The 26,908-nt window shown below is 42.4% G+C and overlaps 1 protein-coding gene across 2 annotated transcripts in view; it reads left to right on the forward strand.

Annotated features, from left to right (window-relative positions):
• Positions 1 to 7,951: 7,951 nt before the first annotated feature.
• The window catches only part of hecw2b (HECT, C2 and WW domain containing E3 ubiquitin protein ligase 2b), a 338,435-nt gene continuing 319,478 nt past the window's right edge, over positions 7,952 to 26,908 (forward strand). Inside the window, exon 1 of one of the 2 annotated variants that reach the window (XR_011961647.1) lies at positions 7,952 to 8,473. The gene's annotated coding sequence lies outside the window, so the exon portion shown is untranslated. The remainder of the gene's footprint in view (positions 8,474 to 26,908) is intronic. The other variant, XM_072578957.1, reaches the window with a different exon arrangement.

Below are 26,908 nucleotides of genomic sequence, written 5' to 3' on the forward strand. Positions count from 1 at the left end.
GCCTCCACAACTCTACCTGTCCTTCTACTTATCTTTGTGTCATCTGTAAACTTTGCAATAGTGCCCTCAGTTCCTTTACCAAGATTCTTCATGCATAATGTGAAGAATTGCGGTCCCAACATTTGACTCCTATGGAACCTCACTAGTCACCAACTGTCATCCTGCAAAGGACCCCTTTATCCCCAATTCCTGTCTTTGTCAATCAGCCAGTCCTCTATCCATACTGGTATCTTGTCCCGAACACCAGTGGCTCTTATCTTGTTTAGTGTAGACAGGCAGGAGGCTGGAAGAACACAGCAAGCCAGACAACATCAGGAAATGCCTGTCTTCTACTACTTCACCTCCTGATGCTGCCTGGCTTGCTGTCTTCTTCCAGCCTCCCTTCTGTCTGCTTTGGATTCCAGCATCTGCAGTTTTCTTGTCTCATTTTATTTAGCAGCCTCCTTAGCAGCACCTTGTCACAGGCCTTCTGGAAATCCAAATAGATTACAGTCTACTGGCTCTCTAATAGCCTGCATGCTAACAATTTTATGATTTGTGTAGCAGAACACCCAGATTGCAGAGTTTTGCAGTCTTTCTCCATTTAAAGAACATACAGCTTTCTACTTGTCCCACAAAAGTGGACATGTTTTCATTTTCCCATATTATAATCTATCTGTTAATTTTTGACCAATCACTTAACCTGTATATATACCTTTGCAAACTTTTGCCCTCTTCTTCACAACTCACTTTCCCACCTATCTTTGTGCCAACAACAAACTAGTGACCATACATTTGGCTTCTTCATCTGAGTCATTCATATAAATGTCAATCGTTGAGGGAGTCCACTGGTTACATCTTGGCAAGTTTAAAATGACCCATTTATCCCTACTTTCTGCTTCCTGTTAGTTTACCAATCTCCTATGCATGCTGCTATGTTGCATTGTACACGAGGAAGCCTTATTTTGTGTACTAATCTTTTATCTGGCATCTTACCAAATGTCTTTTGGAAATCCAATCCACTATTACTACAGATTCCCCTTTATCCATGTTACTTATTACTCCCTAAAAAAGGACTTAACAATTAGTCAAACATGATTTCCATTTCACAAAATCATGTGGAAGACGCCTGAATGCATTATGGTTTTCTGAGTGTCATGCTAGAACCTCTTTACAAATAGATTCCAGCATTTTCCCTCTGATAACCAGCCTATTGGTGTGTAGATTCCTGTTACCTGATTTCCAGCTTTCATGAAGAGCAGTTATATTTGCTATTAACCAAAGTGATGGACCTTTCTGGCATTCAGAGATATTTGGGAAAAAAAACATTTATCTATTATAATAGCAAATACTTCTTTTAAGGGCTTAGAATGAAATCAATCAGGTCCAGGGAGTGGTCAGCTTTAGTTTGAACAATTTTGTCCTATCCTTTTCCCTGGTGATTGTCATTGTTTTAGGTTCCTCCCTCCTTTTCACCTTTTGATTTATAAGTTATGCTGGGATATTATTTATGTCTTCTACAGAGATGGACACACAATATATGTTCAATGTATCTGCCATTTCCTAATTTCCCATTATTAATTTGACAAATCACTTGCTAGTGGATCAATACTCATTTTAATTACGCTGTTTTATTTTAAATACTTGCAGATACTCTTAACTTTAGTGAGTTTTGAGAAGGTTTGTAGCGCAGGTTGAGGTTCTGGATGTAGGTTTGCTTGCTGAGCTGGAAGGTTTGCTTTCAGACGTTCCGTCACCATACTCGGTAACATCATCAGTGAGCCTCCAGATCAAGCACTAGTGGCATGGCCCACTTCCTATTTATGTGTTTAGATTTCTTTGGGTGGGTGATGTCATTTCCTGTGGTGATGTCATTTCCTGTTCTTTTTCTCAGGGGGTGGTAAATGGGATCCAAGTCAATGTGTTTATTGATAGAGTTTCGGTTGGAATGCCATGCTTATAGGAATTCTCGTATGTGTCTCTGTTTGGCTTGTCCTAGGAGGTGTCCTTCCTCATCTGTATGCAAGGATACTAGCAAGAGTGGGTCATGTCTTTTTGTGGCAAGTTGATGTTCATGTATCCTGGTGGCCAATTTTCTGCCAGTTTGTCCAATGTAGTGTTTGTTCCAGTTCTTGCAAGGTATTTTGTAAATGACATTAGTTTTGCTTGTTATCTGTATAGGGTCTTTCAAGTTCATTAGCTGCTGTTTTAGTGTGTTGGTGAGCTTGTGGGCTGGCAGTCATTTCCAAAACATCTCAGACCTCATTTACCACCCCTGAGAAAAAGAACAGGGAATGACATCACCACAGGAAATGACTTGAAATCACCATTTTTGGATCATTAGAATCTTTTCTGTGTTAGAAGTGATCTGTACAAGAAGGACAGATTGCACCTGAATTGGAAGGGGTCTAATATACTGGCAGAAAGATTTGCTTGAGCTGCTCGGAAGGATTTAAACTAGTAAGGTGGGGGGGGGGGGGGGGGTGGGGGGTGGGGAACCCAGGGAGATGGTGAGGAATGAGATCATTCTGAGACTGGTACAGTTGAGAAAAGAAGGGAGTCAAACAATCAGGGCAGGCAAGGATAAAGCAGTGAACAAGGTAGGACTGATAAATTAAACTGCATTTATTTTGATGCAAGGGGCCTAACATGGAAGGCAGATGAACTCAGGGTATGGTTGGGAACATGGGACTGGGATATCATAGCAATTACAGAAAAGTGGCTCAGGGATGGACAGGACTGGCAGCTAAATGTTCCAGGATACAAATGCTACAGGAATAAGAGAAAGGCAGGCAAGAGAGCAGGGGGAATGGCATTTTTGATAAGGGATAGCATTACAGCTGTGCTGAGGGAGGATATTCCTAGAAAAACATCCAGGCAAGTTATTTGGGTAGAACTGAGAAATATGAAAGGGACGATCATTTTATTGGGATTGTATTATAGACCTCATAATAGTCAGAGGGAAATTGAGAAGCAAATTTGTAAGGCAATCTCAGTTATCTGTAAGAATAATAGGATTATTATGGTAGGGGACATAGACTGGAACTGCCATAATGTTAAGGGTTTAGATGGAGAGGAATTTGTGAAGCATGTACAAGAAAATTTTCTGATTCAGTATGTGGATGTATCTACTAGAGGAGGTGCAAAACTCTTTGGGAAATAAGGCAGGGAAGGTGACTGAGGTATCAGTGGGGAGCACTTTGGGGCCAGTGACCATGATTCTATTAGTTTTAAAATAGTGATGGAAAAGGATAGACCAGATCTAAATTGATTAGATTAGATTACTTACAGTGTGGAAACAGGCCCTTCGGCCCAACAAGTCCACACCGCCCCGCCAAAGCTCAACCCACCCATACCCCTACATCTACCCCTTACCTAACACTACGGGCAATTTAGCATGGCCAATTCACCTGACCTGCACATCTTTGGACTGTGGGAGGAAACCGGAGCACCCGGAGGAAACCCACGCAGACACGGGGAGAACGTGCAAACTCCACACAGTCAGTCGCCTGAGGCGGGAATTGAACCCAGGTCTCTGGCGCTGTGAGGCAGCAGTGCTAACCACTGTGCCACCGTGCCGCCCACCTTGGAGGAAGGCAAGACATTTCAAAAGCTGTCGGGGGCAGATGTTCACAGGTAAAGGGACAGTTGGAAAATGGGAAGCCTTCAGAAATTAGATAACAAGAGTCCAGAGACAGTAAATTCCTGTTAGGGTGCAAGAAAAGCTGGTAGGTGTAGGGAATGCTGGATGACTAGAGAAATTGAGGGTTTGGTGAAGAAAAAGAAGGAAGCATATGTCAGGTATAGACAGGATAGATCGAGTAAATCCTTGGAAGTGTATAAAGGAAGTAGGAATATATTTAAGAGAGAAATCAGGAGAGCAAAAAGGGGACATGAGATAGCTTTGGCAAACAGAGTTCAGGAGAATCCAAAGGGTTTTTACAAATACATTAAGGACAAAGGATAATTAGGGAGAGAATAGGGCCCCTCAAAGGTCACCAAGTAGCCTTTGTGTGCAGCCATAGGAGATGGGTGAGATTAAAATGAGTAATTTGCATCAGTGTTTACTGTGGAGAAGGACATCGAAGATACAGAATATAGGGAAATAGATGGTGACATCGTGAAAAATGTCCATATTACAGAGGAGGAAGTGCTGGATGTCTTGAAACGCATAAAGGTGGATAAATCCCCAGGACCTGATCAAGTGTACCCTAGAACTCTGTGAGAAACTTGGGAAGTGAGTGCTGGGCCGCTTGCTGAGATATTTGTATCATCGATAGTCACAGGTGAGGTGCTGGAAGACTGGAGGTTGGTTAACATGGTGCCACTGTTTAAGAAGGGTGGTAAAGACAAGCCAGGGAACTATAGACCAGTGAGCATAATGTCGGTGGTGGGCAAGTTGTTGGAGGGAATCCTGAGGGACAGGATGCACATGTATTTGGAAAGGCAAGGACTGATTATGGATAGTCAACATGGCTTTGTGTGAGGGAAATCATGTCTCACAAACTTGATTGTGTTTTTTGAAGAAGTAACAAAGAGGATTGATGAGGGCAGAGCGGTAGACATGATCTATATGGACTTCAGAAGGCAATCGACAAGGTTCCTCATGGGAGACTGATTAGCAAGGTTAAATCTCATGGAATACAGGGAGAACTAGCTATTTGGACATAGAACTGGCTTGAAGGTAGAAGACAGAGGGTGATGGTGGAGGGTGTTTTTCAGATTGGAGGCCTGTGACCAGTGGAGTGTCACAAGGATCGGTGCTGGGTCCACTCCTTTTTGTCATTTATATAAATGATTTGGATGTGAACATAGGAGGTATAGTTAGTAAGTTTGGGCCAATGGGCTGAGATGTGGCAGATGGATTTTAATATAGATAAATGCGAGATTTTTTCATTTGGGAAAGCAAATCAGAGCAGGACTTATGCACTTATTGGTAAGATCCTAGGGAGTGTTGCTGAACAAAGAGACCTTGGAGTGCAGGTTCATAGCTCCTTAAAAGTAGAGTCACAGTTAGATAGGATAGTGAAGGTGGCATTTGGTATGCTTTCCTTTATTAGTCAGAGTATTGAGTACAGGAGTTGGAAGGTCATGTTGCTGCTGTACAGGACATTGGTTAGACCACAGTTGGAATATTGCGTGCAATTCTATCAGAAGGATGTTGTGAAACTTGGAAGAGTTTAGAAGGATGTTGCCAGGTTGGAGGATTTGAACAATAGGGAGAGGCTGAACAGGCTGGGGCTGTTTTCCCTGGAGAGTCGGAGGCTGAAGGGTGACCTTACCGAGGTTTATAAAATCATGAAGGGCATGGATAGGGTAAATAGACAAAGTCTTTTTCTTGGGGTGGACAGTCCAGAAAAAGAGGGAATAAGTTTAGAGTGAGCGGGGAAAAATATAAAAGGGACCTAAGGGACAATGTTTTCATGCAGAGGGTGGTATGTGTATGGAATGAGCTGCAAGAGGAAGTGGTGGAGGCTGGTACAGTTGCAAAATTTAAAAGGCATCTGGATGGCTATGTGAATAGAAAGGGTTTGGAGAGATATAGGCCGGGTGCTGGCTGGTGGGACTAGTTTGGGTTGGGATATCTGTACGGCATGGGCGAGTTGGGCCAAAGGGTCTGTTTCCGTGCTGTACATCTCTATGACTTCTAACACTTCCTCTCCCCCACCATGGCACCTTGCCATGCAATTACAGAAGGTTTAATACTTACCCAGTCACCTTCTTCCTGTCCAAAGCCCCAAACACATGTTCCAGGTGAAGCAGCATTTTACTTGTCCATCTTTCAATCTAGTCTATTCCGTTCACTACTCACAATGGGATCTCCTTTATGTTGGTGAGACCACATGCAACCTGGATGACTGTTTGGCAGAACACCTCCATTCTGTTCATAGGAATGACTCTGACCTCCCAGTTGGCGGAAATTACAATAAACCACCTTGTTCTCATGCTAACATTTATGTCCTGGGCCTGCTGTAATGTTCTAACTAAGTATAACACGAGCTTGAGGAACAACACCATTTTCACGCTTAGGTACTTTGCAGGTCTCAATATTGGATTAATAACTGATCACACGATGTCTTTTGTCCGTTTTTCTTACATTCTCTTCCCTTTCACCACCACAGGCCTTGTCCGTACTTTGTTTATTTGCGGTTAGTAGAGAAGATCAACTCTTTCTTCACACCTTAATTTATAACTTTTTATTTTTCTCCACCGTTAACAAACCCTTTGTCTTTTGCACTGAGCCACCTCCTCTTTCACAATTATATCAAGAAACAATTTCCAACACCTTTCAGTTCTGACGAAATCATACAGTACGGAAACACAATCTTTGTTTCTCACTCCAATGATGCTGCCAGACCTGCTGAGTTTCTCCAGCATTCTCTATGTTTGTTTCGGATTTCCAGCAACGCAGGTATTTTGCTTTCATTTGAATGATTTATTGCTACGTCTTTCTCACAAGTCTGACATTTCCTCCCCGTATTCTCTATCCTATACTGTCGTTGCTAATTTTATCTTATCTCAAAGTAAGAGTTATGAATTTAAACTGCACATCAGGATCTGTGTGTATAATTTAGACTGCTGCTCTGTGGATCATGTTTCTGGTTTATGTTTATAATCTAAAAGTACAACTATTTGAAGCCCAGATATCCTCAAGCAAGACAGCGGAACATTAACTGATCTCGCTCCGTGACAATTTTAACATTATTTTTTCAAAGCACACTTACTTTGTTGGATCGGTAAATGCTACAATCATTTGGTATGCTTGCCATCATGACCCATTTGTTCAATGAGTGAATGATGAAGAAAAGTTGGTCAAAGAACACTGTGAATACTGGAGAGACTCAGCTGGCCTGTGGAGAGAGTTGACTTATCGAGTCCAGTATGATTCTTCTTCAGAACCGGCCGAATTCTTCATTTATCTTATTCAAATACTGTCATGGTGTCGGGACTGTGTTTCAGTTTCAGCTGCAGGTCAGATCTACCAACCAGTGCGCCATCACCTCAGTGCTGGAGGCGAGAGAGGGAGCAGAATAATTATTAAGGAAGCGCAAGCTGATACAAGTCTTTCTTTCAAATGAAAGTCATGACACAGGACTTTGTAAGCTTTAAGTTTATAACATATAATCCATGGAGATAAACAGGACTGCCTACCTAGTAATTTATCTGTCTCCCCACTGAATTAGAACTCCAGTATTCAACTATATTTAGGGATGATTGTACATATTGTACATATTGTCTGTGGGCCTTGCTGGCACCCTCCAATTTTCCTATTTCTTCTTGTGTCAAGGTATTTGGCTTTCATGTGATTACCCTGGTTACCCTAGAATGAGAATTTAATAAAGGGGTAGAGATACTCTCTGCTGCGCCAGGGTTGCGTGCGTTGGCTGCTTTACTCTTTTTTACACCCGTCTTCCCTTTATCGTTTAGTGTCGTCTATCATCACAGGGCACCTGTCCAACCTTCTGTTAAACGGCTGTTGCAATTTATGTTGGCCCGCGGCTGGGCTAACTTCACAACTGGACATTTCACAGTGATGGAAATGGACTCTACAGAAGGGACTGAGAGCTGATCAAGGCCAAGCCAGTACTTTGGTGCCCATCCCTTGTGGGCACTATCCTTGCAATCCTCATCCCGCAGTAAACCCAGGTGACTTGTGCTGCTCACCCTCCTCTGATCTGATGGGCCCGCGCGTCTTTTCTAGAAACCTGCAAGAAAACGAGGTGCGGGATCCCATGACAAATCTCCAGCCCCCGCAGCAGGTTTTCTTTTCCCTTTAAATTCCTTCCCCACCCCCAAAAAGATGGGGGAAAGAGCCCCGCCGCTGCACCGGCAGTCACAGAAATCCCTGTCCGCGGGCACTTCCATCTGTGTGCAGGGGCTGGCTGGTGGGAGGAGACCGTCCGCCTGTCCCTGTGTGTGAGTGACACACGGTAATCCCGCCCAAACCTGGCGCCTGGCTGCTTGGATGTGGGGAGGAGGGAGAGAGAGAGAGAGAGAGAGAGTGTGGGCCGAGAGAGAGAGAGAGAGTGTGGGCCGAGAGAGAGAGGGGAGAGAGAGAGAGAGAGGAGAGTGTGGGCCGAGAGGAGGGAGACCGCGGTGGCTGAGACTGAGCTGTCCTCCCGGGGAGGGTGAGGAGCCGGCTGTGACCCCGGTGAACATGCTGCAGCGGAAAACAGGCGGCGGCGCTGGCGCTGGGGGCAAGATTTCCCAGCGGCTCCCCCAGGAAGATCTGCATCGCTTGCAATAACGCCGAGCCCGGGATATATTTCTCTCTCTCTCTCTCTCTCTCTTTATTTTGGAAAAAAAAGGAGGCGGGGTGTCCAAGACCGAGCATTAGAATTAGAAACCCAGTTTGAAGGCTGCGGGCAGAGAGGGGACTGAGAGTGTTGGCAGCCGCATTGAGAGCGCTGCTGGAGAGGGAAGGACTTGGCTCCTTTCCTGACACTGTTGGGCACCTCGGGATGACTGGACTGAACACATCGTTCTCCCTGAGGTAAGTAATCGCTCCAACTCCCCACCCCCTCCGGTGAATCCGATGCAGGACCTGAGGCCGGAGTTTTCTCATCTCCTGGTCCCTGAGGGGAATGAATCTCTCCGGGATGGTCCCAGGGGCCTGGGGTTGGAGAGAAACGCAACAGATCACGGTCCCTAGCCCGAGCGGCCGGCATTCTGCATATTATCGATATGGTTTATAGATATTATATATAAATCACGTGTGTGTTGTGAATCTGTTCTGGTGTGAAAGGGTTGCTGTCACGCTCGGTATTTCTCTGGCTCCATCTGTATGAAGCTCCCTCCCTCCCTGCTCCCTCTGGGTGGGGTTCACCTGTTTTTTTCCGAAAAGATGATGTGTTTAATACTCGCCTGTGTCAGCCCACCTTGTGGCCCCGCCTCATCCCCGGAGCGGGTTGCTGATGATGCGAGGCGGGGAGGGAGCTTGCTTGAGTCCAGACGATGCGACATTGGTGTGGAGCGATCCCCCCCCCCACCTCTCGGCGGCCGCTCCATCACATCACCTCTGGTGTTTCCACAGCCACATCACCGCGCCGCTGCTGGGATTTTGGAGAGCTGCCGGAAAGGATGAGCGTTGTCACGGTGGGCTGGGGAGGTAAACGCTCTCTCGTGGAATCAGTAAATAATCCATTGGCTCGTCTGGCAAACTCTTGTCCAGTCGTCCTCACCCCCGGGAAGGCCAGTGTCTAAACACAATCTTCCTGATTCAGTGGTGGAAGTTCCCCTTGGGTTGTGTCGCCTTATTCCAAGTGTCAATAGTAAACCGTCCCGTCTCGACAAACTTTGACATAATTGAGCACACCATCCTGTGACGGCTTTCCTTGCAGCAGCACTGCTCCGCTGCCATCCTTCAACCCAGCGAGTAAAATCACCTGCAATTCCTGTTTCCTCACACTGCAACATTACCTCCGGTGCCCCCCAAGGATTTAATCCTTTATCTCCTCCTATTTGTACGGCATCCTGCTCCATCCAATTCCTTGGAGACACTACAGTTTTTGCTTCTATGCTGGCAACACGCAGCTCAATCAGGTTTCTCAAATACTATGAATTTCTAGATTGCCTGTTCAACGTTTGGAACTAGATGGGCAGAAATTTCCCTCAATTAACTGTGAAGCCACTTCTTGCCTGGAACTCTGTTCCCTAGCTACCAACTCCAACTTTTAGCCTGACAACTACTCAAGGCTGAAGCAGACTGATCACATATACTTGATTTTGGCACAAGCTTTCAATCCACTTACCTGTGTCATTCCTAACAATAGCCAGCTCCATCTCTGCCTTGGCTTAATCTATTGCTAAACATTTTATCACCAGACTCTGGAATGCCTCAGCTCAGCTAGTGCTGATTCCCTCATCCATGCTTTTGTTATCTCTACACTTTACTAATTCTTGGCAAGCCTTCCACATTCTGCCCTCTGTAAACTCAAAGTCATTCAAATCTCTGCTGTCTATGTCCTATCAAATTTCTTTCACTCATCATCCCTGTGATTCCTCCTTCTGGTTAAGCAGCACCTAGTATTTTAGAATTCTACTAAACCCTGTTTTCAAATCTCTCCATGACTTTGATTTTCACTGTCTAATTTCTTCCCATTGTACCGTCCTTTGGGATAGCTGGCCTTTTTGAGTATCCTCAATTTTAATTGTTTCATAGTTGGGGACCATACCGTGTCTCAAACATAAACTCTGGAATTCCATGTTTAAATCCCTCTGACACACCTTAGAATTTACCTCTTTGGTCATCACTCCTAAAATCTCAGTCACTATTGGCTCAGTGGTTAGCACTACTGCCTCACAGTCCCAGGGACCTACATTCAATTCCAGCCTTGGCCGACTATATGAGTTTGCATGTTCTCCCTATGTCTGTATGGGTTGGGCTTCTTCCCAGAGTCCAAAGATGTGCAGGTTAGGTGGATTAGCCATGCTAAATTGCTGCATAATGACCAGGAATGTGCAGGTCAGGTGGATTAGCAATGATGGGAATAGACTGCATGCAGTGGGATGCTCTTCAAAGGGTCGGTGCAGACTTGATAGACCAAATGGCCTTTATCAGCACTGTAGGGATTCTATGAAATTTTTGCTTTAGTGAAGAATTTTAGGGTATTTTATTAATTTAGAGGTGCTACATAAATACAATTTGTTGTACAGTAGCTGTTTGGTTTGATTGGACCACTTTTTTTTATATTAGCAGTTCACTTAAATGGGCGGCTGTAAAGTGAAAGAAAAACAGAATGTGTTGTAAATACTTAGCTGGTCAAGCAGCTTCTGTGGACAGTGATGTGACCCTGTTAAGTTTAAAAGAAAGATTTAGATTCCCAGTGACCGGCTGGAAGGAATCTTACAACAAGATTTAATGTTTCAAGACTTTTACTGGAACAAACAAACTAGGGTAAACATTGACCAAATATTACGTGGCAACTAATTCTCTGAACCGCAGACAAACCATCCTTTATTTCCATTTTAACACAATGGAAAATCCTATACCAGAGTTATACTTGCAACACTTTCCCCATAGAATTTCAAAGCTTTTGTACAGGAAACACAAGAACAGGAGTAGGTCATTCAGCTCATGGAGTCTGCACTGCCTCTTAATAGGACTAACTGAACACTTCAGTGCCTTTTACTCATGTTATTGCCATAGCTGTTTGTGTCATTCAGAATCAAAAATTGAACAACTTCGCCTTGAATGATACTCGAAATCTGAGCTTCCACAGCCCTCTGGGGCAGATTTGTCACCCTGAGCAATGGAAAATTCTCCCTATCTTGGCCCTAAATGACATCACTCTTATTTTTAATTTGTGCACCCTGGTTCAAGACTCCCCAACCAAAGGTCACATTTTACTTGCATCTACCCTTCAATCCCTTTAAATATTTTGTAGGATTTCAGTAAGACCTCTTATTCTTCAAAACTCTAGAGAAGGCCAGTCCAGTTTGCCAAATATCTCTCCACAGGACAGACCTGTCATACTGGGAACAGGTCTAGCGAACCTTTGTTGCACTCCATTCATAGCACAGAAATAAGGAGACTAAAACTGGACACGGCAGTCCAGGTGCAGTCTAAACAAACTTCCATACAATTGAAGCAAGTCTAAACTACTCCTGGACTTAAATTCTCTTGAGATAAAGGCTCATATACCATTTGGGCTCTTAACAGCTTGATGCCCCTGTATGTTACTTTTCAGTGACATTTTGAGAAAGACATATCTATACTTTCCAACCTTGGCTGGCCAAAACCCCTCCTTATCCTTAAGGATGGGATTGTGCTTACTGTGGTGTAGCTTACAGTTGATCCTGTCTCTTGTTGTCGTCAATTTTACTTAATTATTGTACTACAGCAAAAATGACTTTGCATGACACGAATGAAGAAGAAAATTGTGTAATCAGTGAAGTGAGAATACTGCACAAAACAAAACATGAATATTGTTAAATAAAGCATTCAGTAAAGGCAGTACTTTAGATGAAAAATGCACTGTTTTAAGCATCTGTTAAAGTTCGTAATGTTGAAATTTACGAAACAAAATACTTCAGATGCCAAGAAAATTAATTGTATGGACTTTTAACGTATGCAAAATGCCATTGCTCAACAGGTTAGTTACCTGTTAGACAATATTATTCACTGGTACAATTCAAATTAATTGTTTTGTCTGACAATAATGGATTAGACATCAACATTCTGTTTTAATATTACTGACCTTACATGATGCATTGGTTGACCGTCAACTTGCTTGGCATTTGCCTGTTCTGTACAGATCTAGAAGTTGGCTAGCATTCCATTTGTTATTGATTTAAAGTACACTTCATATAACTGAGCAAATGCAGCATGTTCTTCAAATTGCTGATCAAAATTGAATATGACAAAGTAGCATTCTCATCTTTGAGTGCTGTATTCTTCTCAAAGGGATGACCATATTTTTAACTACTGGCCTTACAACTGTTGAAACTTCGGATTTTAACATTATGCTTTCTTTTTCTGCAGAAGCATTGGGATGAAAAATATATATTCTCCATTACATTTAGCACATTATTTTTCATAAGTAGACTTAAGTACATCAACTGTCATTCTATTGTGAAGCATTTTGCCTCTGAATTACCAGAATTTAGATTTATGTCCAAATTCAGGGTTTGAGTAGAAAGATCAATGGTGACAGTCTAAAATATCCCATAGCACAATATCGAGGAAGAGCAGAGGAATTACCCCTGGTAGCTTGTCCAATATTTTTCAACATCATAAACAGATTAACTGGTCAGTGTTACATACTGCTTGTTTGGAGTTTGCTGGATACAAATTGACTGTTATGTTTCCTAGATTACAGCTCACAGTCTCCTTAGCAGCAAGGTATTTTGAAATATTTATGTTTGTGAAAAATGCTGTGCAATTGCAGGTCTTTGTTTCTTTAAGATTTGTTTATCTCAATAATGCTAAATAAGTATGATTTCTTAAAGGCAAGGGTAAAACACATATACATGCACAAATGTCCCAGCAGGATACCATAACCTGAAATCAGAGAACTACACATTTATTCTGTTCTGGTAGCTTTGATTGACAATAATTATTGACCTTTGTACACATGGAGTTTAATGATTCTAAGTCAAATTGATCTGAGGTTTGTAAGTTTGCAGATTACACCAAACTTGGTAGTATAGTTGCCAGTGAAGAAGGTTATCTAAGATTATAAAGGAATCTTGATCAATTAGGCAATGGGCTGAGGAGTGGCAGATGGAGTTTAATTTGGATAAATGCGAGGTAAATGCATCTTGGTAAAATTAACAAGGGCAGGACTTATTCAGTTGATGGTAAGGCCCTGGGTAGTGTTGTTGAAAAGAGAGACCGAAGGGTTCAGGTACATAGTTTTTTGAGAGTTGTGTCACAGGTGGACAGGATAGGTAAGAAGGTGTTTAGCTTGCTTGCCTTCAATGCTTAGACCATTGTGTATAGGAGTTAAGAATGTGCAGGATGTTGGTGAGGTCACTTTTGGAGTACTATGTACAGTTCTGGTCACCCTGCTATAGGAAGGATATGATTAAATTGGAGAGGGATCAGAAAAGATTTATCAGGATGATGCCAGGACTGGAGGGCTTGAGTTGTAAGGAGAGACTGGACAGGCTGGGACTCATTTCATTGCAGCATAAGAAGTTGAGGGGTGACTTTATAGAGATTTGTAAAATCATGACGGGCATGAATAAAGTGAATAGCAAAGATCTTTCTAGGGTGGTTGAGTTTTTAAAGTGAGAGGAGAAAGATCTGAGGGGCAACTTTTTTCACACACAGGCTGGTTTGTATATGGAATGAACTGCCAGTGGAAGTGATAGTTGCTGATACAGTTATTACATTCAAACATTTGGATGGTTACACAAATAGAAAAGGTTTAGAGGGATATGGACCAAATGCAGGAAGTGAGACTAGCTTAGTTTGGAAAACTTTGTCAGCATGGACGAGTTGGACCGAAGGACCTGTTTCAATGCTCTATGACTATATGAGGTGGTCTAGTGACCAAGTCATACATGAGAAAGCTGAAACTGTACTTTGTGACACAACTACCAAGCTCTCATCGCAGAAACATTTCTAGCCCTGATATTTATGAAGAGTTCAATTGTTTGTATTATCTGACATAATATATTTCTCAATGCAGTCACTGGCCAGATCATTTTCAAAAGAATATTAGAACTTGTTTCACAAGTTATGACTGTGAACCGGAAGACATTATTTGAGAAAAGAACTGCGGATGCTGGAAATCAGAAACAAAAACAGAAATTGCTGGGAAGACTCAGGCCATGTGATGACAGGGTCTGGTTTGTAGGGATTGTAATAAAGACATGAGTAAAAAATGAAATTCTATTCAAGAGACCTTATGGACCTTGTGGCCTTCAGGACTAAGTATTGAATTAAATAATTTTAAGGTCTGAGCACCTTCTCCTATGTCCTTACCCCAACCCCCACATACCAGACCTTGTTAAAAATCAAACGACACCAGGTTATAGTTCAACAGGTTTATTTGGAGGCAATAGCTTTCAAAGCACTGCTTCTTCATCTGGTTGTGAAGCAGAACCATAAGATACAGAATTTATAGCAAAAGATTACAGTGATACAATGATACATTGAACAAACCAGATTATTAAGTCTTTCATCTTTTAGAATGGATTTGCTGGTTTGGTTCTTTAAAATGTATATCCCAGAACTGGGTGTTCTCTTCCAGTTGATGAACACTTCAGCAGTCAGAGATATTTCAGCCTTGGTCCTTTGGGTGACTATCCTCCAAGGTGGACTTTGGGACAGACAACAACGTAAAGTAGCCGAGCAGAGGCTGATAGCCAAGTTTGGTACCCATGGCCTCAACCAGGACCTTAGGTCTATGTCACACTACAAGTGACCCCACTGCACTATACACTGTCTCACACATGTGCACAAACATGCGCACACTCTTAAATTCTCACACACTTGTGCAGACCCTCTTCATACACAAGCTGTCTCACTTGTGCACACATAGGTTTATGGGGTGAATTTGTATTTGCAGAATTATATTTGCAGATACATTTTATTTTGCTCAAAACATGTAGAACCTTCAAGCAATCAATGCAGGCAGTGAATCCATATGATATTTGTAAATTCCACTTGGGTAACAGAGCCAGTCTGACTCAAGATTGGTCTGACTCACACCTTTACGGCATTGTCATCTTTTGTTATAAAAACCTTAAATTATCTTGAGAATGTGATTTAAAAGAAGTTCTGAGATTTATATATTAAAGAACCGAAACCAGTAAATCCATTCTAAAAGATGGAAGACCTAGCAATCTAGGTTTGTTCAATGCATCATTGTATCACTGTAATCTTTTGCTATAAATTCTGTGTCTTATGGTCCTGCTTCACAACCACCTGATAAAGAAGCAAAGCTTTGAAAGCTAGTGCTTCTAAGTAAACCTGTTGGAATATAACTTGGTGCTATGTGATTTTCAAGTTTGTCCACTCCAGTCCAAAACCAGCACCTCCAAATCATGGATACCAGGCCTTGTCATAGCATGGTCTGCTTCCATAAATCACCTATTGTCAGCCATTCATGGGCCCCAGGCTGACCCTTACCCATTGCTTTGTCTGCTTTTTCTTTCTCTTCACTATGGGCTCAATCTCCACCAGTCCTTTACTCCTTACTGCATACCCCCACCGTATCTTCAGCATATACATGTATACCAATCTTTTCCTAGCCAGAATCAGTTCTGAAGATGGGTGACTAGGCCCGAAACATTAACTCTGCTTTCTGTCCACAGACACTATCAGACATGCTGATGTTTTTTCCAGCTACTTCTGTTTTTGATTCAGAAGACATTGTCTCAATTTGCACTGAATAATTTGATACACCTTATATCCAGAATTGGGACATATTTTGACAGCTGGTCTTCAATTGTTATAATGTAAAATAAGCTCATGGTCTTAGAAACAATGAATTTAAAAGTAAGTGAAATGAGTTAAATTGGCACTTGCTAACTTTGAAAACCTACACCCTCTATTCCTGTACCTATTGCAAATTTCAAGAAACTAAAAGCTTCAGATAAATTACAAGTAAAAATAGGAAAATTGGAAAATATTTTTAAAAAGGATTGAAATAATTGAATTAGAAAGTTAAGAAGATTAAATACTGATACCATGCATCACTATTTGTTAAACGCAGCATTTATATTTAGAGCTTAATTGTGAAGTAATTTAAGTTGTTTCAGATCAGAGTTGAATGTATGGTAGGAATGCACAACTGGACAGTGATACACAATGGCAACCTCTGTTCAGAGGGAATTGGATTGGACTGATATTTTGTCTTTCTCTCTGTGGACCAGTGAAGGACATGGTCTCAGTGACATCAAGTCACTTCATCTCACTGCAGGAGGTTTGTTTTGTTAGGGGACTGGTTGGATAGAGATACAGTGGAACCGGAGTGCAGACTGCTCGATCGTTTTTCAGTTCAAGGCAAAGTTCATACAAACAAAGGCTAACACAATCTTGAATGAAGTTACAGTTGTACTGTGAAAACAGTAATGTGATTGAAATCAAGTACTATGTTTTAGTGATCAGAGATGAGGAATACTTGACATAGTGTCAGGACACTGAAAAGAACTCCACTGCTTTTCCTAGAAAGAACTCCAGAGCATTTTACAGCCACCTGTGGAGATTGACAGCTGCTCAGTACTACATTGAAGTGTCAGCCCAGCTGCATTGCTCATTAGAATGCGGCTTGAACCCACAACCTTCTGACTCAAGTACAGGAGGACTGCCACAGCTAACACCCCTTACTCCTGCAATTCTATTAATGGCACATATTCAAGAGTTTCAAGGGTTTTACAAAAAATGATACTGATATTTGAAGCAATACAATGCTATTGGTATGCCAGATCTAGCTGATTATGGTGATTAAGGTGATCTGGAGCTATATGCAGAGCTTTTGTGCACTTCACACTATTAAGTCAGTGCAGATTGTATTTTTCTCTTTTTTTCAACAATGTGTTATTTCCCTTTATATACTGTTTTGCATTTGCTCTTATGAGTTCTTTGTCACTTTCACGAGTGCTCTCTCTGTCACTTTCACGAGTTCTCTTAAATGCTGTTCTGTGTTTGGACTGTTTCTTATGCTCTGGTCGTCTCTCTTACTCTTTCTCCCTTTGCATTGAGTGACATGTTATGCTATCACAAAGGACAATTCTCATGAATTGGTTTGATGTCCTAAGCTCCCAGTGGGCCATAGCCCATGGCACAGTATCATTTTAAATGGAGGCTGCTGAGTTATTACAGCATTCTGTAAATTGTTACTGATTATACTTTAGCTAGAGCTTTCATGTTTTCCACTTCACTGTGCTACACTCGCGTTTTAGCCAGTCATAAACGACAAAATATGTGCATTAGTCTCCTTGATAGCCACTTTGCAGAATAAGCATATGCAAACAAAAAGTATAATTTTGTTTATTATTTTGTTTTTAACAATTCCTGAATACAACATACATAAATAATATTGCCAATACCAGAAAGAATTGAAAAACTGCAAAGAGTTTATAGCGAAGACATTTTGAAAGAAATGGTGTGACATATTTACATTTTCTTCATGTCCAACATGCTGGATAAATATTCAGACAGGAATTTCACACTAAAGTGTTGGTCCTGTTCTCTGGTGAGGGTTGGAAGGGGGAGGGATGGGGAGTGGGGCTACCTCAGTGTGATGTGCAAGTTTCTGATCAGGCCATTAATGAGCTCAGGTTGAGACTTTTGCTGCCTTCTGGGAGGAAGTCCCAGCTGTGTCAGGTCCCAGCAGTGCCCAGGAGTGGAGGCCACTGTTAGGACTGGAGCTAGGTTCCAATGTGGGGTATCACTGGAGCTGGATAACAAGCTGGCCTGTGGAGGTTTCTATAGGTCCAGTCTGTCTGGCCCAATGAGAATGGTGAAGGTTACAGTTAGGGGAAGGCCACTGGGAGCTGTATTGAGCGTAGGGTGTTTGACTAGGGTGGGTTCTCTTGCCTGTTCTTTTCCCCCAAAAGATATTAGTGAATCAGATGGATTTTTACATTTGATAGTGGTTGCATAGCTGCTGCCTTAGGCTGGCTTTTAGTTCCAGACATTTTATTGAATTCCAATTTCATCATCTATTGAGGTGGGATTCAAACCCATGTGGATGTGTGGATGACAGTAGGAGCTTTATGGAGAACGAGCAAACAGACCATAGCACAGTGGTAGAGGGAGCCATTCATGAGGAGGGAAGAAAAGAGAAATGTAATTGTAGTTGCAGATAATATAGTCAGGGGAACTCACTGTTCTCTGTGGTCAAGATCAAGAATCTCAAAGGCTGTGTTGCCTGCCTGGATTCAGAATATCTCAGCTGGGCTGCAGAGGAACTGGGGGGTGGGAGGGAAAAGATCCAGTTGTTGTGGTTTATGTATGTACTCATGACATAGATAGAAAGAGGAAAGAGATTCTGCTGAGGGAATGGATAGCTAGGGGCTAAGTTTAAAAAGCAGAACCAAAAAAAGGTAATGATCTCCTGATTATGTCTTAAGCCATGAACAAATAAGCACACGTCAACGTGATTAAAGAGGTAAATGCATGGCTGAAAGATTGGTATGGGAGACACGGATTCAAATTTATGAGACCAGTCCTGGAGAAGGAGTTGCATAGAAAATTATGGAAAAAGTAAAGTGGGGAGGGCTCAGCTGAGGTTTTTAAAGTTTCCAGAACATGTAATAGGACAGAGATTGTGAGAATGGTCAAGAATATGACTTCAGACACAGCAGATAAGGGGACAATTATAAAAAGGGGGGGGGGGGGGGCAGTCAATGCAGGACTGTGGGTGTTGTACATAAATACATGCAGTATATGAAACAAGCCAAATGAATTGTAGCATGGATTAAAATTACAATGTTGTGGGTATCAGAGACATGGTTGCAAGAGGAACAGGGCTGGATACCAAATATCCAAAGATACACTATTTATAAAGGACAGGCAAATGGGGTGGGGTTGCCTTGTTAGTGAGAAATGAAATCTATAGCAGGAAGTAATATAGATGAAGAAGATGTAAAATCTGTGTGGGGAGAATTGAGGAATCACAAAAGAAATAAACACCCTGATGGGAGTTATATACAGGTCTCCTAACAGCAGTCAAGATGTAGGCAAGAGTGGATGTTGGACCCCTGGAAAATGAGGCTGGAGAAGTAGTAACGGAGAACAAAGAAATGGCAGAGGAACCGAATAAGTACTTTGCATCAGTTTCCACAATGAAAGACACCAGCAGTATATCAGAACTTTGAGATTCAGGGGCAGAGGTGAGTGTAGTGGCCATCATTAAGGAGAATTTGCAGAGGAAGCTGAAGGTGGATAAATCACTGGGACCAGATAGACTATACCCCAGAGGTCTGATGAGGATGGCTGAAGAGATTCTGGAGACATTGATGGTGGTCTTTCAGGAATCACTGGAGTTAGTGAGGGGGTCCCAGAGGAATGGCTAATGTAAAACATCTGTTTAAGAAGGGAAGGAGGCAGAAAGGCAGAAAATCATAGGTTAGTTACCCTGACCTCAGGCAATGGTAACATTTTAGAGTGAGGGTTACAATTAGGGGAAGGCCATGTGGGAGCTACATTGAGCACAGGGTGTTTGACTAGGCTGGGTTCTCTTGCCTGTACTTCTCCCCCAAAAGATATTAGTGAATCAGATGGATTTTTACATTTGACAGTGGTTGCATGGCCGCTGCCTTTTAATTCCAGATGTTTTATTGAATTACAATTTCATCATCTATCATGGTGTGATTCAAACCCATGTGGATGTGTGGATGAGAGTCAGAGCTTTAGGGAGAATGACTAAACAGATGGTAGCACTGTGGTAGAGAGAGCCATTCATGAGGAGGGAAGAAAAGAGAAATACAATTGTAGCTGTGGATGATATAGTCAGGGGAATACACTGTTCTCTGTGGTCAAGATCAAGAATCTCAAAGGCTGTGTTACCTGCCTGGATTCAGGATATTGTGGGTGAGAGGGGAAAGATCCAGTTGTTGTGGTTTATGTATGTACTCATGACATAGACAGAAAGAGGAAAGAGGCTCTGCTGAGGGAATATGACCAGCTAGGGGCTGGAAAAAAGCAGAACCAAAAAAACATAATGATCTCCGGATTATGTCTTGAGCTATGAACAAATAAGCACAGGTCAACATGATTAAAAAAGTAAATGAATGGCTGAAAGATTGGTATGGGAGAAACAGGTTCAAATTATGGGACCAAGTCCAGAGAAGGAGTTATGTAGAAAATTATGGAAAAAGTAAAGTGGGGAGGGCTAGGCAAGTTAGACAAAGGGCAGTCAGTAGAGACCTGTTTGGATTTCTAGAAGGCCTTTGACAAAGTCCATACAGGAGGCTTCAAAATAAGATAAGAGCCCATGGTGTTAGAGTCCACGCTAGTGCATGGATTGGCTGACTGGCAGAAGGCAAAGAGTGAGGATAAAGGGGCCAGTGACTAGTGAAGTTCCACAGGTGCCTGTGTTAGGATTGAAATAACTCCACAGAGGCCACTATCTCCATCAAGTCACTGTTTATTTACATGTGGAAAATCCTTGACACTGATCCAGCTCCCTCCAAGCCAGCTCTCAGAGTGAGCAGAACCCCTGACATTCCTGTTTATTATTTTTTTGCAGAACCCCTGACACTCCTGTTTATTTTTTTCTCCTTAACAGTCCTTTTTTTTTCCTTTTTGTCAACGTGGAGAGTCCTTGACACTGCTCCAGCCCCCTCACAGCCAACTGTCAGAATGAACAGAACCTCTGACACTCCTATTTATTGTTTTTCTTACAGAAAAGTGAAGAGTCCTTCATACACTCATCCAGTTCCTTCCAAACCAGCTCTCAGAATGAGCAGAACCCCCAAAACTCATGTTTATATCTGTCAGCCAGAGTTCCCTGATTGGACCAGGGTAATAGCCCCAACCAGGGAACTCATATTCTATGAGGTCCAACCAGCTGACCTTTTTTTTTTAGATTACTTACAGTGTGGAAACAGGCCCTTCAGCCCAACAAGTCCACACCGCCCCACCGAAGCGTACCCACCCATACCCCTACATCTACCCCTTACCTGACACTACGGGCAATTTAGCATAGCCAATTCACCTGACCTGCACATCTTTGGACTGTGGGAGGAAACCGGAGCACCCGGAGGAAACCCACGCAGACACGGGGAGAACATGCAAACTCCACACAGTCAGTCGCCTGAGGCGGGAATTGAACCCGGGTCTCCGGCGCTGTGAGGCAGCAGTGCTAACCACTGTGCCACCGTGCCGCCCACCTTGAAACAATCATGACAGGGACCACAATTATTAATGTTCTACATTAATGATCTGGATGAAGAAACTGAGGATATTGTTGCTAAATTGCAGCTGACACAAAAATGGGGGTGGGGGGTGATGGGGGTGTGCAATGATTGTGTTGAGGAAACGGGGTGGCTGCATTAGGACTTAGATAGGGTAGCAAATTGTGCAGAGAGGTGGCAGATGGAATATAACATGGGAAAATGTGACGTTATGCACTTTGGTAGGAAGATTACAGGTGCAGATTATTTTCTAAATGGGGGAAGTTTCAGAAATCTGAAGGGCACAAAGGGACTTGAGGCTGTATAAAGCTCTGGTCAGACTGCATTTGGGACATTGTGTGCAGTTTTGGTTGCCGTACTGAAGGAAGGATATGCTAGCATTGGAAAACGTCCAGAGGAGGTTCACAAAAATGATCCCAGGGATCAAGGGTTTGTCATATGTGAAGCAGTTGAGGACTCTGGATCTGTACTTGATAGAGTTGAGAAGGATGAGGTGGGATCTGGTTGAACCTTACAGAACACTGAGAAGCCTGGATAGAGTGGACGTGGAGGAGATGCTTCCACTCATTGGAGAGATTAGAAAACAAGTTCAGGGTGAAGAGATGACCCCTTAGAAGTGAGATGAGGAGAAATATTTTCAACCAAAGGGTGGTGAATCTGCAACTCATTGCCACAGAGGGCTGTGAAGGCCAGGCCATTGAGTGTATTTAAGACAGAGATAGATATGTTCTTAATTGGTTAGGGGTTCAAGGGTTACTGAGAGATGGTAGGAGAATGGGATTGAGAAACACATCAGCCATGATCTAATGGCGGGGCAGACTCAGTAGGTCAAATGGCTCTGTCTTGCATCAACATCTACATCTACATCATATGGTCTTATGTCCCCAGATCATTAACCTGGGAGTTCTAGATTCTGAGTCTAGTGGCATTACTACTACGTCGCCACCTGCTCAGGATTTTTAACAATAATAGAAGGAATAAATTGAAAGAAACTGGAATGAGGAATGAAGTAAATGGTGTCACATTGGAACAAATTAATTATTGTCTATTAAGGGCAAGTGGTAGCAGAAGTTGTCAGATCTAGTGCAGAAGTTAGAAGATGGAAAAAGTGGCATATGGTGTGTTGGTGTTTATTGGTAGGGGGATTGAGTTTCAGAGCCACGAGGTCATGCTTCAACTGTAAACTACACTGGTAAGACCGCACCTGGAATATTGTGTACAGTTCTGGTCACTGCATTATAGGAAGGGTGTGGAATCTTTGGAAAGGGTTCAGAGGAGATTTACTAGGACATTGTTTGGTATGGAAGGAAGGTCTTATGAGGAAAAGCTGAGGGAACTGAGGCTGTTTTCATTGGAGAGAAGAAGGTTGAGAGGTTACTTAATCGAGACATATAATCAGAGGGTAAGATAGGGTGGACGGTGGGAGCTTTTTTCCTTGGATGAGGAAGGCTAACACGAGGGGATATATTGAGGGGTGATAGATTTAGGACAGATATCAGGGGTAGTTTCTTTCCTCAGTGAGTAGTAGGGGCATGGAATGGCCTGCCTGCAACAGTAGTAGACTCGTCAACATTAAGGGCATTTAAATGGGCATTGGACATGCATATGGATAATAATGGAACAGTTTAGGTTAGATGGGTATCAGATTAATTTCACAGGTCGGTGCAACATTGAGGGCCAAAGGGCCTGTAACATTATATGTTCTATATTCTAAAGATGGCCTGATGTAATTTTGTGAAGGTGAAGAATGTGTCAACAACTAGAAAATGCAGGCATGTAACAATGACATCACAAGATGCTACATTCTATCAACTTTCCTGTATGCCTCATAAACCCTGGCGAATAACTAAAGATGTAGAAGAAAATAGAGGCCTTTGAGATGTCAGTGCTAAGATACAGGCTAAAATTTCCATATATAGGCTTTAAGGCAGAGGTACTAGGAATTGCTAGAGCAAATGACATCCAGAAAAGAAAATGTCAGTATTTTGACATTTGATCAAATGACGACAGAGGTCCTGCTGCCTTCCTCCTAGGAAGGGAAATGGAAGGCAGCAGAAAGAGTGGTCAACCAAGGTGTAGTTGGATGTCAGGTGTTTCAAAGCAGACAAGTTACAGCTGATGTGTGAGGGTGGCGCAAGACAGATGAGGCTGGCATAGCATGGGAGGAGCAGCTACAAGCAAAGGCAGTATTTCCAAAGGTTACGGCCAGACAGGTAATTTTCCTGTTAGATTTTGGCGAGTTTGGGTTCCTGTCACATCTGCGCCCGGTGCAGATTCATGCAAGCATTGGTGGAGGCGAGTTTTCACCCAATATGAGACCTGGCTGCATCAGCAAGGTGGTCCCGAAGCAGACTCATGGCGACAGAGGAGTCATGTTTGGAACTGTGGTATTGGCAAGGTCCAACGAGAGCTTATAGTGGTGACGGCATTGGTGGAGGTGAGCTGGCACCGAAGAGTTGTGACTTTTGTTCCAGTGGCAACAAAACAAAGAAGGGGACTTATGCCTAACCACAGGCCTCATGGCCCATGGCAGAAGCACTTAACAAGTGCAAAGTAGAACACTTCTTTACTTCTTCATTTTCCTGTCTTTTATATTGTAGGGTTTGGTTTATAGTTTTCTGTGTTTTAACACGGCGCTGGCAGCACTATACAGCATTTTTCACTGTATTTTGTAACAAAATGCATGTGACAATGAATTAAACAAATCAATTCAAGGTTTCAAAGGATTGGATGTTTAAATGTCATCTGTTTCTGAAGAGAGAAGTAGTAACTCAGAGCAGCTGTTGTTAAGCAGCAGAGATTGAGAACTGTGGTGCCCTTTCTGAATCTGTTTGTCTTTCCACAGGTAATAAAATTATGGAATTAAATTGGAAAGAAACACTGAAGCTTGATGACACATCAGAGAAAAGAATGATTTTGCACTTATCCTTTCACAATCTGATGTTATCCCCAAGACATTTGAAGCCCATGAAGTTCTGTCACTATTGTAATGCACAATTGTGAATCAAGTTACTATAAATGTCTGTTGATTCTTCTAAATTTAAGAAATTACCATGATTAAAAACTACAATTAGACAATTTTTTTTGTGACATTTCTAAAATTAGTCCTAAGTAGTTTAGTAAAATATTATAAGAACTGACAGCATAGGTGATGTATTGTAGTAGTAGCATTTGAAAGCCAGTGGACATCACTGTGATTCACAACAGTCACATTTTGCTCTGGATGTCTGAAACCTGTGGAGTTTTGGCCCAGATAGATGATTGTCCTTAATGAAGATGAAATGTTAAACTTGTCACTCTCAACAGATGCTACCTGACCAGCTGCATACTTCCAGCATTTTCTGTTTTCTTTTTAAAATACAGATTTCCAACATCTGCAGCATTCAGATTTTGTTTTCCAATGGTAGAAATGGGTTTCAATTCCTGGGAGCTGAAAATGTGTTGCTGGAAAAGCGCAACAGGTCAGGCAGCATCCAAGGAGCAGGAGAATTGACGGTTCGTGCCCGAAACGTCGATTCTCCTGCTCCTTGGATACTGCCTGACCTGCTGCGCTTTTCCAGCAATACATTTTCAGCTCTGATCTCCAGCATCTGCAGTCCTCACTTTCTTCTTCAATTCCTGGGACACTGGCACCAATACTGGGGAAATAGAGAGCAGTTCTGTTGAGATGGATTGACTGGAAAGAGTGCAAAGAAGATTTATGAGGATGTTGCCACGGCAGTAGGCCCTGAGTTATAGGGAGAGGTAGGTCAGGATAGGACTTTATTCCTTGGAACATAGGGGAGTGAAGGGTGACCTCACTGAAGTGTATAAAATCATGAGGGGCAAAAATAAGATGAACGCATATAGTCTTTTTCCCAGAGATGTGGAATTGAAAACTAGAGTGCATAGGTTTGAGGTGCAAGGGGAAAGATTTAAGAATGACCTGAAGGACAACTTCTTCACACAGAGTGGTGCATGTATGGAATGGGCTGCCAGAGAAAGTGTTTGAGACAAAAAAACTTCAGATGCTGGAATCCAAAATAGACAGGCAGGAGTCTGAAAGAACACAGCAGGCCAGGCAGCTTCAGGAGGTGGAGAAGTCAATGTTTTGGGTGTAACTCTTCTGGACTGAGAAAGTGGTTGAGGCAGGTGCAATAGCAACATTTAAAAAACATTTGGGTAGGTACATGGATGAGAAGAATTTGAGGGATATGGACCAAATGTGGGCCATTGGGACTCGCTGAGTGGGCATCATGGTCAGCATGGACCAGTTTGGACCAAAGGGCTTGTTTCCACACTGTACTACTCGATGATTTGAATTGTGTTGTGTGCATGGTCTCGCTGCATCTGCATGAGTTACCTCCAGGTGCTCCAGTTTCCTCCCACAGTCCAAAGATATGCAGGTTAAGTTGATTGGCCATGCTAAATTGTCCATAGTATCCATGAATGTATGGGTTAGGTGGATTAGCCATGGGAAATATGGGGTTATGGGGATGGGGATTGGGTCTGGGAGGTTGCTCTTTGGAGGGTCTGTGCAGACTCGATGGGCTGAACAACCTCTATCTGCACTGGAGGGATTCTATGATTCTCTGACAGCTACACATTTTGCCTTATAATAATTTATTTTGTGTCACAAGATAATTATTTAATACTTAATTTAAATACCAATAAGAAGAAAAGATTGAACATATTCAGTCCTTATAATGGATCTTTAATTCTTGAAACTTTGCTGCAGATCACAGCTTTACACATGTCAAGCTGGCAACTTGGGCCTGGAAGTTCAAGTTGCAGGTTAGGATAAAATATAGTTGCAGCCTCAGATGCAGTTCTAAAATGTGAGTTAATTAGGGGAGAGCTGCAAAAAATACCTCACAGTCACATGTGCCAACATAAGAGTGCAGAATTAAATGCAAGCAGTCATTGCAAAATAAATAATTGACAGCAAGAGAGATGCCAGACATTTCAAAATAATAAAAAATTGCATTTTTCTAGTATCCTTCACAATTTCGCCATTGACCAAAGTGTGCCAGAGTCAAAGAATACTTTCGAATTATAATCAGTACTCCGAGGTAGAGAAACCATTAATACTTGCATTACAAATCATAATTTCCAGCAACCACTAACCTCACCTCCTGTGGAGATTTTCCTCCATGTCTTCCAACTTCATAATCCACATACCTGAGCAGCCCCCTGTTATTTCCTTCTCAAAATTCACCATCTGGATGGCTCTGGTTGTTTCGGGCTATTCCTGCTATCAAAAGAGCTTATTTCTTCCTTTTATTAACAATATTTGTTTATCTCCTCATCTCTTCCCTCTAAATCCATTACTGATCTGTTGTCCTCTGTCACTTTCACAGTTTTCAGTTCCCTGACCCTAATCATCTTCTCTTCATGGTTGTCCAATCCCTCAACAGAATGGAAATGAGGGCTTTTTAATTTGTCTTTGGAAAGAGATTTCCAAGCTGGGAATACTTGACCTGAAATAGAAATAATTTCCAGAATTAGACCCCTGATAATTCCTGATGAAGGGCTTATGTTCAAAACATTGACTATCCTGCTCCTCGGATTCTGCCTTACTGGCTGTGCTTTTCCAGCGCCACACATTTTGACTCTGATCTCCAGCATCTGC

This window comes from Chiloscyllium punctatum, chromosome 10, assembly GCF_047496795.1.
Source record: "Chiloscyllium punctatum isolate Juve2018m chromosome 10, sChiPun1.3, whole genome shotgun sequence".
Classification (NCBI taxonomy): Eukaryota; Metazoa; Chordata; class Chondrichthyes; order Orectolobiformes; family Hemiscylliidae; genus Chiloscyllium; species Chiloscyllium punctatum.